The sequence below is a fragment of the Nycticebus coucang genome, chromosome 1 (assembly GCF_027406575.1).
Source record: "Nycticebus coucang isolate mNycCou1 chromosome 1, mNycCou1.pri, whole genome shotgun sequence".
In the NCBI taxonomy this organism is placed as follows: Eukaryota; Metazoa; Chordata; class Mammalia; order Primates; family Lorisidae; genus Nycticebus; species Nycticebus coucang.
This window is the reverse complement of record NC_069780.1, coordinates 68,241,298-68,253,842: the sequence shown is the minus strand read 5'-3', so window position 1 is coordinate 68,253,842 and position 12,545 is coordinate 68,241,298. Positions and strand designations below refer to the sequence as shown.

General features: G+C 36.3%; 1 protein-coding gene across 5 annotated transcripts in view; it reads left to right on the top strand.

Moving 5' to 3' along the window:
* INPP4B (inositol polyphosphate-4-phosphatase type II B) overlaps window positions 1–12,545 on the top strand; it is an 881,338-nt gene that overhangs the window by 753,171 nt on the left and 115,622 nt on the right. The window lies entirely within an intron of this gene.

Sequence of the window (12,545 nt, the reverse complement as noted above, 5' to 3'; positions counted from 1 at the left end):
CTTATAGTAGAAAAAAATTTTCTTTAGGGACAAATAATATTTGGAAGTTGTATTCCTGATCAGATTTATTTTATATCAAATAAACAAATAAATGATATGTATTGCCAAGAGTGTATCATCAAAGCAAAGAAGCCACAATTACTAGACTATTTTCCTTTATTTATTGCCAAGCTATATTAATATTGTTTTGTAGAAAAATAGTAAAAAAAAAAAAAAAATCTGTTTTACCACTGCTTGGATGCAACAGGTATTTTCATTGTTGCAACACAGTGTTTTAGTTCTGGGTATACTTTTAACAAGTATTTATGTGTAAATGACAATGAACATAGAGATCTCATAAATCCCTCCTGCTTGTGATTCCTCTAGTATCTTCTAGGTGCTCTCAAATTGACAGAACAATGGCCCCATAAAAAGATCTGGGGGAAAAAAGGCTAGTAAACGTGAATAAACAAATTAAACAAACATGGTGAGAGGAATTCTAGTTGGGCAGAGAAGGAAGGGAGGAGCACAAAGACACAGGCTGGTGGTGGGTTAGTGATGGTCACAGAATTGATACGGAAAAATTATCTGAGCCTCAAAGTATATGCCATCTCTCTCTCTCTCTCTCTCACACACACACACACACACACACAAACCTTTACTGTATTATGTGTTTAACCAAACTTTTGTTTTAAAAATGACTGTGCTAGCTGCAAAAGATGTTAAGCTTTTAGTTAACAATTGCTTTTCTTGCCATGCTAGAATATAAGAGTGTTGGGGGAAACAAATTACTTGAAAAGCACAGGTCTCTCAAAAAAAAAAAAAAATGCTATGTAAAGGGCTGTGAGGTGTGATGCCTTCTCTTTCTTTGGTAAAATTTCTGTCACGGAAAGGACAGAGCTGGGCCCCAAGGGGTAAACGCTGAATAAGTGTCTGTTGGTGCTGATTAAGATTACGTTTCTCCCACTGATGCATTTTCAAAAGAGCAAATCTAATACTTCTCCCTTTTACCCTTCTTCCTCAATTTTTTTCACAGCTGCAAAGCGTGCACACTTCTTAACCTCTCTGAAGTTCCGTTTTCTGAACTGTAAAATGAAAGTAACAGGCCCTGTTCTGCTCAGCTCTGAGGGTGGTCAGGAGAGAAATGATTTACCTATGTGATGATGTTCTGTGACTTGACATGGCCCAGCATATTCATTATATTACTTGGGCATTATTGTTATATATTTTCTTTTTTAATAAATGAAAATTACATAATCTTGTTATTAGTATCAAGATTATTCCTTGAGAGAATGGGAAATTGGGTATATCATAAAATGTGGAGAGAAAATTTCAAAGAGTTTGGGTATATATCGAAGTTATATTTTATTTAATTACACATACAATACAGTGTTAACCTTTTGAAAAAATTACCATTTTGAATTAAATCAAGCAAGAATTTGGGAATTGGGTATCTTTTGTTCTCATCCTTTTTACCTCACCATGTTAGGCAAATCCTCCCCCACACCTCCACCTTCTCCTCCTGTTCAAAATTGTCTCTGCCTGTTCTCCCTCCTTGTTTCTGTTTCTTTAGTTAACTTTTGAGAACTTCAATTTAACAGATGCTCCACATGTGAAGGTAAATAAGCTAGATGCTTTGTACTTGGAGCTGAGAGTCTGGTGGTAGATAAAACTGTTTAATAAATAGTTATAAAATGTGGCAACAAGGGGTAGGAGAGAAAGATGATAGAAGTTAGCTTCTGCTAATATGACTGCAACTTGAAATTTTAAATACTGAACTGTCTTATGATGGTACAGAAGGAGGGAAGTGGGAAATGTATTGTTAGATACGAAGGTTTCCAGAGAGCTGCTCCCTTCATTGGTGTTACTGAGCACCTGTTCTGCAGGGTTCTGGGGTTCACTGTGCTACATGCTGGGGACACAGGGGAACCACACAGGGCCTCAAGGCCTCTACCATCTATGTAGGGCTTTAGAGAAATAAATGACATTTACGGTGTGGCATTAGGAGAGTACCTGGTATGTAGCAAGAACATGCAGTAATGCTGGGATTTGCAGAGGTAATTCTGGAGATATAAATGTGAGTAGAAATTAATAATTCAAGGAAGAGAATGGAATGATGTTTTTTTAGACAGGACACCATGATAGCTGACATACAGAGAGAGGCAGTTGGGGTGTGTGTGTGTATGAGAGATTATTATTAATTTACTTTATTTTAAAGTAAGTGAGAAGTTTGAGCATGTTTGTATTCCAAAGTCCATTTGAACAGCACAGAAGTGATCATTGATAGAGCAATGTCCTTACAAGAGAAGGAAGCAAATCAGCGTGAGTGAGCAAGTGGAGGGAGGGGTCTTAGACAGACGTGCTCTATTCTGCCACAACCACAGAGGAGAAGATGGATTTGACTTCTTTTGGGGGTCAGGGCTAGATGGCTGCTTTATCTGTAAAGTAGAATCATGTGCTACGAGAAGAACATGGGAAGGACTGGTGAAAGTTTAATTAGGCACCAAAGCAATGGGTAGCTAAGCTTATCAGCAACTTTGAAAAAAACTGGGAGACATTCCAGTCCCTGTGAAGGCCCAGCCGAGGTTGAAGCGTCTGTGTGTCTGGTTGTTGGCTCACCCTTGATCATTCTGTTGGGAACACTTTGCTTGTCTTTACATTAGGAAAGAATGTCTTGCTGATTTTTTTTTTTTTCCAGTTGATGGAGTGTCATTTCAGTTTCTCTTTATTTCTTTCAAAGGCAGAAAGAGTAAGGTAGTAATAGGGGTGGTCTTTTCTCTCCGCATCACTCTTCCCATCATTTCTGAAACTACTCCAGAACCCATTGTTTCTAGAAAGCAGAGGAATGCTTTGTCTAATTTATCACGATTATGAGGAACATCTTTCGCACTCAGAAACGTTACTTCGTGTTCTCTCTTAATATAATTTTACTTTTTTCGCGAACAGTAATCAAGTTTGATTGATATATAACATTCTCGTGGTTTTTCCCTTGCCATCACTTTCTATGAAAAAAGATTCCTTCAGCAAGGGATGGAAATCTCTTATAAAAAGACAAAAAATATTTTACCAGGGTCATAAACATTTAACATTTCTTTTCAAAGCTTTATCTAACTTTGACAAATTGATTAAATCCAAAGAAAATGTAGCTAATTGAAGATGCCTTTAGAGAAGGTGCTATTAAATGAACTGGAAATATAACTTTATGGATCCCTTTTCTTAATTAGCTGTTAGAAAAGTTTCAGTGCTCATTGCAAGTCTAGTCAATTTCTGGGAGTGTTTCAGTGTTTTCAATTAATTTAATTCAGTTTCCTTGATATCATATGACATAGTCACTGATCATTAAGTTGGCTTATGCTTACAAATAAGTTTACAATAGCTCTGTGTTTAAAAATTGCATTTTACATAATTTCTGATAGTAACTGTAACAATTATCTAACTTGAACAGTTGCATCTAGCTTCTAATAAATATTACGGAAATGAATATACGTTAGTAATTTACACTTGAATCTTCCTCTGCTGATACATGTAAATTTTCCTTTGAGGTCAAGAAGGAAAATCTGTACTCACTCTAACTCAATATGAGGCAGTGCTCTCTTTTCAACTTGTTTGTTGACAGAACTGATGATATATGAATCTGATGGATAATAATCATTTAGTCAATGTGGTAAAGACTGAAACTAAAATGGATGCTTACAAAACTTGTCTGTTATTTGCTGAATTGTACTTATTGAATAATTGGCTTTAAGGACTTATTTTCCTGAGAAGTTAGTAAACAATAAAATCCCAAAGGAATATTTGGGATTTTTATGACAATCTGTGCCATAAAGTAGACTAACACAGCATTCTTCATCTTTTAGCCAGTAAAGATAACATACTGCTTTCCTTTCTCTATAACAGATGCTTTCAGCAGCTGGGATTCCAAGATTAGTTTGCCCAAAATATGAAAGCATGTCATCTCACCAAACTATTAAGCTGACCTAGTTTTTGTGGCTCCCAATAATTCTACTATTCTCTAGAACACTATGATTTAATTTCAGTATTACTATACTGATGGTTTAGGGCTAAATCTGCTTACCCCTATTCAAATAAATTGTTAAAAGGATTCATGATTCTTTATATTCTGATACAGTCTAGAAAATTGCAGAACTGAAGACCTGTTCTTATTATTTAGGCATTCCCAAAATTTATTTTTAAATTGAATTATATTAGGCAACATTTCAGCATCCAAATTACCTAATTAATTCCCCTCTTTATGTTTCAAACACAAATCAAATTTTAAATTTTAGTTTTCATTCTTAAGCTAGAAGAACAGTTGCTGTTTCTTATTATAGTACATGTGTTTATGACACATAATTAAAATAAATGATCCATGTTAATACATAATTTTCAATAATTTTATAGATTTTAGAAACAATAGCACAAATTTATAGTGTTATTATGTCAAATATCCTGTTAATAAAATCCATATATAACCTAAAAAATTTTTAGCTATTTGGCAACTCAGTAATATCAAAGATTGTTTTAGATTAAGATGTATATGAACCACCTTCTGATATGTTATTTATCAAAATCATGCAGTTCATTTTTGTGCTATACCTTTCTCTAATGATGTCTGCTGCTAATGTGAATATTTAAGCTTGACGGGAGTATTGAAGAGCAATTTACAGTGCCATAATTGGTAGCAGCGAGCATAGATAGTTGCAAAACATTGCTAACTGTTGAGGACAAAACATATTTATTTAGCGGGGTGCCTCCTCAGGCAGAGGAGTGATCTATATTCTCATTTTTTTCTTTTTCTTTTTTTGCTGCCTACTTGGTGTATGTTAGGCCTTACTTGTAGAGAGGAAAAAAAAAACATTCAGGCTATACATACTACAGAGTTACCTACAAAAATTGCTATTCGAAAAGGATTTTGTTCAGTTTCTGACTGGTCAGAAATATTTTATGTGAAACCACTGACCTGATCTTAATAGGAAGGAAATAAATAATTTTCATTCATTAGGGGTAATTAATTCACACAGACTGCTCAATACTAACCTAGGCTTCAACTTTTACAAAGCAACACCTTGTAACTTTGTTACCTAGTGAGTATTATGTCTGCTAAAACATGACATTAATTTCCAAATGTTGTAAATGATAGATATTTATAGATGTGTGTGTGTGTGTGTGTGTGTGTATTTCTTTGTGTAATGAAATGTTACTATTGCATTCCATGACTACCCAACCCAGGGAACACTAAATTATAATCAGTTGTTTTTATGTCTGTTGCTTCCATGTGTTTATGAAGCTCTTAGAGGCCAAGGCAAAGCCTTCTTTGCAGTTGTATCCCCGCAGTTCGTGGAACACTTGTACACAAAAGGGACTCAATACATATTTACAGAATAAATTAATGACCTTGAAGTGTGTCCACACATTGTTATTATTGGCTTCTTATCTTGAAACACAGAATATTTAAATTAAAGGTAATTCTACACTATGTCTGATGCCTTTTCCTGCCATTAAAATTCATGATTTCTTTTGAAGAATTTATTTCTCCCTTCCAGTTAAAAGTGCCCAGTTATTTCTCTTTTTATTTCTTATTCCTTAGTGTCTTAATCAACTCTAAGATGACTATTACAGCCCTCTTCAAACTATATGCCCTCCTTAGTGCATATTTGCTAGTGTCTTAATCCACTCTGTGGGGATTATTCAAGTTATCTTCAAGATGTCTCTAAACACAGGAAGTGGTAAAAATCCAAGATAGACGTAGAGCATTAGCAATGACCAAAGCTAAAAACATAACTAATTAAGGTCTTCAGAACCTCCAGAATCCAAGTGGTGGAAGTTTTAACTTTATATGATTATTCATTTGCACATTCCAAAAGTCTTAGTTACACAGAAATAATTTCTTTAGATGTTTCCCAGCAAATGTAAATCGAAAGCAACTATTTTCTTGTTGTCTCAGTTTTTTTTCCCTTGTTGTTATCCCTAAGTCACACATATTAGAGTTGTCTGGTTTTGTTAATATTTTAATGTGGAGGGGACATTCAAAGTACTCACTCTCCCCATCAGAAAGGACATGCAAAGGTAGGGGGAATTGGACCAGTTGTTCCTTATATGGCAGCTGAATGTGTTCTATCATCTGTTTTCTTGATGGATGGGGAACATTCCTGAACTACTCCAGTCCGTTTCAACCAAGAGAAATGTGCTTTGAATACTTATCCAATATTGAAGCCTACAAAAGGTGATTAAGCAAAGTTCATGACTGTCCATTAAAATGCACAAATGTTCTATTAAAGAAAAGAAACCCCAAATGAGGTCTTTATGTGCATGCATATTCATGAAATCCTGCCAATTCTAGATTTTCCCACATGCATTTAATACTTTCAACTTTAGTTCTCTGTTTTACAACATCTAACAGAGTGTTTTATCCATACTAGTTGGATGTATGTCTCAGAGTTGATCTAAGAATAAGTCTGAACGGATGCATTTGCTGAATCAGCAGCTCATCCTCCAATCCAAACCTGCATTTTTAATAGAGATATTTTATTTCTTTAATGTAACAAAATAATGTAATGATTGTGTATAATAACGTAATGGTTTTTCTGTGGCCTTACATTAAATGTGATCAACCCCTTTGGATACTTTCCAGACTTTTATAATGCCTATTTCAATGTCAGATATTTTCATGTGGTTGTGTGAATAGAATGTGCAAACTTGCATACATACATCAGAAATTTATGATGCATTCAAATCAAGGGCCCTCAAACCTTTAATATATTGTATTGTGAATAATGAGATAGTATTTTCTACATAGAAATTTTTGAAACTCCAGAATTTAGTGAATAAGTAAAGGAAATGCTAAGGAATAGATTGGTAGACTATTGATTTGCTGTATCAAGGTACATGTAGTACACAAAAATCATCTTTAAAAATGATTGTGCACAGCACATGAACTGATAATACCGTACAGTTCAACCAGTGTTCCAATGGCTAATGGTGTGCAGATAACATTCCATTACCACTTTAAAATTAAAAGCGTTAGTTAATCAGTGGAATTTTCCCTAAATTATTTAACAAATGCTTTATTTAACGTTTTCATTGAATCAAAAGCTTTAGCATGATATGACATTTATTGGGGTGAAATCAGCCGTACCATATTATATGCTCGGTTCTAATCTCAATTTGAAGACGCACATAGTAAGAACTTCTTGTTATTCTGCCGTGATTTCTTTTAACTCCGAAATAGAATGTTATTAAGTTAATAATAGATGTTTGTTGAGCGTAATGTGCTGCAGTGCTCTAGAGACTTAGTGAAATCTGATCTTCACAGCCATATTATCTAATGCAAGTGAGACGACTAGCAGTTGTAAAACAACCAGGGACATTTAAAGACATTTCAAGGATGCAGGTGGTCGTATGATGCACATTACAGATGCCAGAAATATTTAGAAAGAAGTTATATAACAGTTGGAAAATATGGAATCAGCTCTATATTCTTATATTTATTTGTTTATTCTTATTTATTGATCACCTTTTCAGGATGAGGACCTGTGAGCAAAAGGATTAATAAATAATGGTCATTTCCCTCATAGACTTCAGTGTCTATTAGAAAGAAAAAAGTATAAGTAGGGAAAGTAACATAAACATTTCTTGGAAATGGTGAGACTTCAAAGGGTGAGAATTTAGATTGGTAGAAGGGAGGTGTTCTAAGCATGAAGATCAGAGTGCATCCAGGTAGGTAGTAAAAATTCCTCCAAAGTTTCCTTTATATCTTTGTGTTTAGCACCGAACAGGCATGAAGCAGATCCTGAGCTCATAGGTGTTCATTTAATTTAACAGCATATTTCTAGAACAGGAAGAAGACTGATCTGGATGGAAATTTCATTTTGAAGACAAATGAGAAATAAGAATCTTTACCTACATCTCTCTGACTGTAAATGGGCCTCCAGGCTGAGAAGAATGTAATACTGCTGTAGTACTAAGCCTGCTTTGATCAGGACTAATGTAATAAGCATAGTGATGAATGAGATGAATTTGGTACTGGTGGATAAACCTGATTGTGGGGTAGCTAATAACATAGACCTGGGCAAGATCCAGACCAGGGGAATATGGAGAGGGTCATACTGGAGAAACAGCGGCCAACCATCTGAGTCTACTTGTGTGACGAGGGACTGAATTTCAGAGTGAGGCCAGGAGTGAATTTTAAACTAGAGTTACTGGGAGGCAAAGATCAGGGATTTCACATGAGGAAGCAGGTGAAGTTCAAACAGGAAGATCAATAGGAAAGAAAGATTTGGGAATTTCAACTTCTGATGAATACTAAGAGTCTGGTTATTTTTAGTGGATGTGTGTGTCTGTGTGTGCTATGTTTGTGTATTATATAGCTTGGGCTGAACACACATCACTTTGAACCACAGAGTATCTGAAGTGCAACTCAATTTACCTAACAGCTAAAGTTGGGATTCAGAGAGAAGAGCTATCAAGCTGTCAAAGGAGTAACGGTTTGCAGTGTTAACGAGTGTGGTCAGTATTGAGCATACTGCTCTCAGTGAACTCAAGGATAATCGAAGCTTCTTTCTTAAGATGGGATTGGCCTTGTTAATTCACTGACTGTTTCTAATCAAAGTCCTCAGAAATTGGTAATGACAAGTGGGGAATTATTCATGGAAATGCAGATATGACAGGGCTATTTTCCACCTCCACATCAGCTCTAATTTAGTCTTCATATTCTTGATGCTGAAAAATCAGCCTTAGAAAAGTTGACCAAGTAAGCATTACTAATTTTTTTTTTTTTAACATTACTGATCCAAAGCATTTAGGCTTCCTCATGACACTACTAAGCTTGTAAATGTGTGGCATGCAGAGTAGGCACCTTCCCCCTCCCCACCTCCTCTCGTGGCAAACTCTGCCAGGTATTGAATTTTTGCATCCACTGCCACAGACCTTGACCTGCATTTTAGCTTAGGTCCTAACCCAGAAGAAATAAATAAGAACCGATTTAGCACCTAACTCAGAATGAAATAAATATTGCTGTTAGTTTCCCACTGATTTTTTGCTTTCATTGACCAGAAAAAAGTTTATAGCCACCTCTCCCTTAAGGAGTAGAGTTGTTGTAAAGTCTACATTGAGATTAATTTACTGATTAAGCTCCATTTAATAAAGGAGAGGCTTTTATCCACTGATTTCCCATTACTGCCATCATATAGCAAGAGACCTAGTAAGGCAGGGCTGCTATTTCTAGGAAAGGGCCCAGAAATCTGTTTTTCTGATTGTTTTTAAAACTTCTCATGTGTCAGGAGAGCTAAACAGGATCAGAGGCTGGTCATACTTACCCAGCCTGAACAGGGGAGCAGGCTGTACTGCAGAAATGATCTTACACTTCGATTGTGTTGCCACTAATCAGCCCGTCTTCAGCAAGGGAGCAATATGAACTAATTATGTGATTTTAGTAGAGAAGAAGAGTAGGCCGCAGACATACCAGAAATCTAAGTAAATAGAATTTACTCTGTGGACCAGCCTAGTGAGTAAAAATCATGAGAATGAGGATGGGTTCTGGCTGGTAATTTTCCTCTGTGCATGTCTTCCACAGAAATTTAATGGAATGGATCTTGCTTAGGAGAGAATTCAGATATTCAAGGCTCCCTTTCAAGAATCTTGTCTACCTTTCTTTAGCATCCTAGGTTGAGAATAATTGATGACTTTTTAGTCTCCTCATAATCGAATTATCATCTTTCATCTTTGTAACCCACACCCTGCTTTATGCTGTGGTCACGTGAATAGATAATGGACCTATTATTATTATTATTATTAATGCTCTCTATTAATGCAGGACACTTATGTCCCTTGGCTGAAGCTGATTGGCCCTTCAACCAAATGACTGTCTGCTCTTTGCTTGTAGGATACTTTTGATCTCAGACATAAGTGTACATGTGACCAGCCTATCATTTTTATAGAGTTATCTCTTAGTCCAAGATCTTCCATGGGACTTATCTTCAAGTCTCAGGTAACTAAAACCTAATCTTGCTCCTGTGAGGTGGCAAACACCTCTACCTGACCCTCTTAGCTCCTTCTCCTGGCTTCCTTTGGTCTACTTAGTGGTTCTGTGTACCACAGTTCTATGGGAGATCACAGTGGAAGAATTAAGTCTTTGAAGTTAAACAGAATGGAATTTCTAGTCTGCTTATACCGAATTTTTAAATTTTTAAAATTTAGCTTAATTAAAAAAAAATAATTTTAAAGGCCAGTCAAGTGAAGCAGTGGGAGGAGTGGGGAAGGAACAAAGTAATCTGTTAATTGTGATCAATTACTGGTAAACACCACTGCACTTGTACCAGCCCCATTTATAACATTTTAATGTTGAATGTTAGGCAGCTAAAGAGTAGGATAAATTTTCTCCAGATCTGCTACTGAGTGGGCCTTCAAGAAAATATTTGATTTTGCATGAATGTATATTCATATTACATAAGAGACTTCTCAGTTCAGTGCCAATAGCACAGTAGTAATGGTGCCGGCCAAATGCACCGAGGCTGGCAGGTTTGAACCCAGCCCAGGCCAGCTAAATAACAATGATGACTGCAACAAAAAAATAGCTGGACATTGTGGCAGGTGCCTGTAGTACCAGCTACTTGGGAGTCTGAGGCAAGAAAATCCCTTAAGCCCAAGAGTTTGAGGTTGCTCTGAGCTGTGAGGCCATGGCACTCTACTGAGGGTAACATAGTGAGACTCTGTCTCAAAAAAAAAAAAAAGAAGAGAGACACTTCTCAGTTTCTCACCCTTTTGAACAAACATCCTCCCAGGTCCTGTGTCCTCTAAACATGAATAACTAAATGTTTTTCTTCTGTTTACCAGGAGAGGTGTCCAATCTTCCCCCCACCCCCCTCTGGTGCGCCTTGGAAGAATAAGAGTTGTCTTGGGCCACACATTAAATACACAAACACTAATGAAAGCTGATGAGCAAAAAAACAAAGTCTAGGCATACTTTTTGTGTTACCTGACACAATAGATAAGCCAAACTGGCCTCAAATAATCTGCATTATTTGGGCTGCAGTTGGACACTCCTGATTGTAACCCTTTACTACATGGGTGATGGTTGGCCTTAGTCAATAGACGTGCTTCTCTATGCTTCTTAGGCCAATGTATAGATCTCTCTTATGGCTGCAGAGATTACTTGTCCACCAGTAGAAGCCTATACATGATATCTATAGAGGAAGAACTATATTAAGCTGTGAATGTCATGTCAAATTATTTTTTAAATACCTTTATTTTCAGGCTCTTCAGAGCATGAGTGATTAAGAGCAGTTGATCTATCCTCATAGATCGTGTAAGAAAAGCAGCATGCAACACTACTTGATTTTTGGTTAAAACAAAGTTTCAATAGGAACAACAAGAAGAGAATTGAAAACTTATAAACAAAGTGAAATTGGAACTTCCTTAGTGGCAGAGTTTATTCCCCAGGATTAGCTGGATAGTTTCTTCAATTTTCAATTTAATTGCCTTAAAGGTGCAATTGGAGGTAGTGAGTAAGGCATATTCAGAATAGAGGCCATTAAGTGTGTTACTATAGTCTGAAATGTCAGCTCCTGACCCGTTCCCAACAGGAGTGATGCCAGGACCTTGATTCACCAGCATTGTCTCCTGGACTAGGTGGGCTTCCTTAGTTCTTCCTTTATTTTCAGAAGCAAATGAAAGAGGATGATATAATCTATGAATGTCAGTAGTGTCTTAAATTTCCTTCCAGGGGAAGTGCTTTCAATTCTTTGGGGGAAAGATCCGCCACTAGAGGAAAGACTGTTATAATTGTTTGTGACTAATAGCATAATTCACATTCAAGATTACAGGATGAGGGAAAACTTGATTCATTTAGGAAAGCTACTAAGTACGGGATGTGATTTTGCCAAATTATAATAATTTTACCAATCGCTTTGATAGAAACCACAGCATTTGACTCATACTGCACTATGGGGAGGTAGATATAGCAAGAATTATCTATCATTCTGAATGAGACAACTGGGGTTCTCCAGAGAGGAGGTGTTTTTTCTAAGGTCTCATAGGTAGTGGTAGATAATTTTGAAGTCTTTCCTAACTTTGAATGTACTGCTTGTCTACAAAATTCTCAGTTCCTCAGCTAAGGTTGTGTGTACACTTACTCTTTACAATACAACATCACCTAACCTAAAGTAGCTTTTATTACTTGATTTATTCACCCCCCCAAATTAATTTATATGTTTATAAACTAGCAAAGTTAACTAAGGGAGAATAGATACATTTGGAAAAATATATACAAATCATTAAGGACATACCATAATTGAGTATGGTCTTTACACCGAGTGGTCCTCGAGGTCCCTGAAATAGCTCTATAACTGAGCAGGTACTGACTGAAAAGTTGCTGTACAGCATGGTAAAGGGAAGACACCACGAAACTGTTTAGTTCTTATTCCTGGAGAAAGGGGTAGGATGTCAGTGTAGTCATCTAAATAATATGGTAGGCGGGGCAAGGGAGCCCAGGGAAGACTGGCTTCTATCATGATAACTGTATTTAACATTTTTATTAAAAAATTAATAACCATTTTTATAAATCACAGAAT